The following is a 2,583-nucleotide window of genomic DNA, read 5'->3' on the forward strand; positions in this document are numbered from 1 at the left end:
CACTAGGAGAAAATATCCCAGTATTTTTTGGGAGCTAGTCAGAGACCCTCCCTGAAACCGGCTTAGATTAATTTTTTATTTATTTTTATTTTATTTTTTGGCTTAGATTAATTTTGACAATGACCTGCCACAGGTCAGAGCTCCCAAATTTCTTACCTCCTGTCAAGCTACCTATGCTCCTGTCACTAGATTTACAGTTCCATTTCTCAATGCCTAGAATGTGCTCTCTTTTTCTGCTAATTGGAACTTGTTGATTGATGGACATGTATTAGGTTTCCTACCACTTCTGGTTAAATTGTAGCAGTGAAGCAATGTGGGTAATGGGAAAATCAAGTTTGATTACTTGGTTTTTGGCTTGAACGAAAAAGTAGATGTAGACTGTAGACATGGGGACCCCTGGAAGAGGAGCAGGAAGAATATTTCAGGCAAAAGAGCATGTCAGAAGGTCTTCAGGTGAGAGTATGGCTTCTTTGAGGAAATAAGCTCTCTGGAGGATTGCCTCACCCTAGGAAGTAGTTTGGGAGCAACTGAGGAAGTCTAAGAATGAAGTTCAAAGGAGACCCCTAGGGTGTCAACAGCAAAGCACAATGGGATTCTCACATCTGAAAATGTGACATCTAGTCTTTGATTCAGAAGTACAGTTGCCAGATGCTGTGCTATTCAATGCTACCCCATGGGCACAGTTAATGTAAACGAATCAAACCATCTATTAGGTAATGGTGACTATGACAGATTAAGGTAGTAGTCCTAGCAATGACTTTGGAATTTACATATCTGTGTTTGAATTTTGCTATTTATGGGCTGTGTGACTTTGGAAATTTTACTTAGCCTCTCTAGGTTTCCTTGTCTATAGAATGGTTAATAGCATGAAAATTAAGTGCGGTAATGTAAAAGGTACTGGTCATACATTAAATGCCAAAAAGTTATGCATCACCAATATAAAAACCCATGAAAATATGTGGTTAGCATAAAAGCTAAAAAAAAAAAAAGAGGGAATTAAGGAGCAAGCATTTAGAAGTACAGGACTAGCATTGTCCAGGGAGGGATACCCTGGGTTTGGAGAACTTAAATACGGCTCTAGGGGTCATCAGGAATGGACACCGGTAGGAACTGCCTCCCCATAGGCACTCCTTACTGGAGTCAGCAGACCTGTCTCTTCTTGCTAACGTTTGTACCCTATGGCGTCACATCTTACACTCCTTTCAAAAAACGGGCTCATGAAGGAACAAGTGTTTCGTCCAGGCCTGGAAGGATTTTAAACAGCCCACTGTACGAGTCAATGAGAAAATAAATACTGGAATCTTTAATTCTGTTGATGTATCCAATTCACCTTCACTTTTAGAAAATGGTTAACCTCTTACATTTGTATCCCATTCATGTTTATAAATTTACAACTTGGGCAGAATCACCGTGTCTGTCTTTTTCTTTCCCACACTTGCTTGGATTACAAATCTCCAACCAGTCTAATGTTTTCCTTCCCAAGGTGCAGTTTGAACTGGCCAGGGTTCTAAAGACCACCTTTACTTGCTTACCGAGTCTGCAGTTTTTAAAGGCATCTAAAATTGTGAAAAAGCACAGACTTCATGGGATCGCTGTGAAAATTAATGAGATAATGCCAGTTTACTCCGTAACTGGTAACTGTTTCTGAGTTGAGCAGGAAACCCCCTATCATGAACAACTCATTTCCCTAACATTTTTCCTGCTTCAACATATCAAATATGCCTCTGGCAAACTCTTTGTCATCCTGGCACAGTAGGGGGTTTGAAATCTTGACCCTATTTCTAAGGCTTTTCTACCTCCTTTAGCCCACTGGTACCCATGGGATCTGTTACTCCTGCTCACCTACATACTCCAGGTAAGATTGGTAGGCGCTGGAGTAGTGAATGGCAAACAGGCCGGGATGAAGCAACCAAAGGAGAGGACAGGCTAGACTTCGGGCATAGGTAGTGGATTTGGGCCCAGCAGGGTGATCCACTCCTTGTGATTTGCAAGAAGGGAGGTGGGGATGGGTGGTGAAACCGCAGGGGTCAAGGGAGAAGGCAAGTGGAGTGCACATGGGACAGTGGGGGTGAGGAAGAGGGAAACCACCAATTTAGATTCTAGGCCTACATGGGCGGTGAAGGGCAAAGAGAAATCTAGCCCCACCCTCCCTCCATCCCTCCTTGGAGAAGGACAAACGCCAAAGGAAGCGCCATCCCCACGCTGCTCTGGGCCCAGCTCCCCTGCGGCCCCTGGAGAGCCCGCGATCGAGAGGAGACCTCCGAGCTGCCTAGACAAGACCCGGAAGTGCGCGCCAGGGAGCCCGAGGTTCCAGTGGTGCCCGGAGGCCGAGGTGGCCGCCGCTGCGCGAGTGAGTCCCGGAGTCCCCGGCCGTAGCAGAAGGGGCAGGGAGCGCGGGTTGCGGCGGGAGGCTCGAGCCGAGGGGACACGCGTGGCGTGGGGCTGGGGCAACAGGCCTGGCCGCGCCCCCGCGCCGGGGCCCAGCTGGCCCGGGGACAGTGAAGTGGGAGCCTCCCCTGGGGAAGAAAGCTTCAGCTGCGGTTTTCCCTTCATCTGCTCTCTTCTCCCTCCCTTGCCCGCAGT

The sequence above is a fragment of the Nyctereutes procyonoides genome, unplaced genomic scaffold (assembly GCF_905146905.1).
Source record: "Nyctereutes procyonoides isolate TBG_1078 unplaced genomic scaffold, NYPRO_anot_genome, whole genome shotgun sequence".
Classification (NCBI taxonomy): domain Eukaryota; kingdom Metazoa; phylum Chordata; class Mammalia; order Carnivora; family Canidae; genus Nyctereutes; species Nyctereutes procyonoides.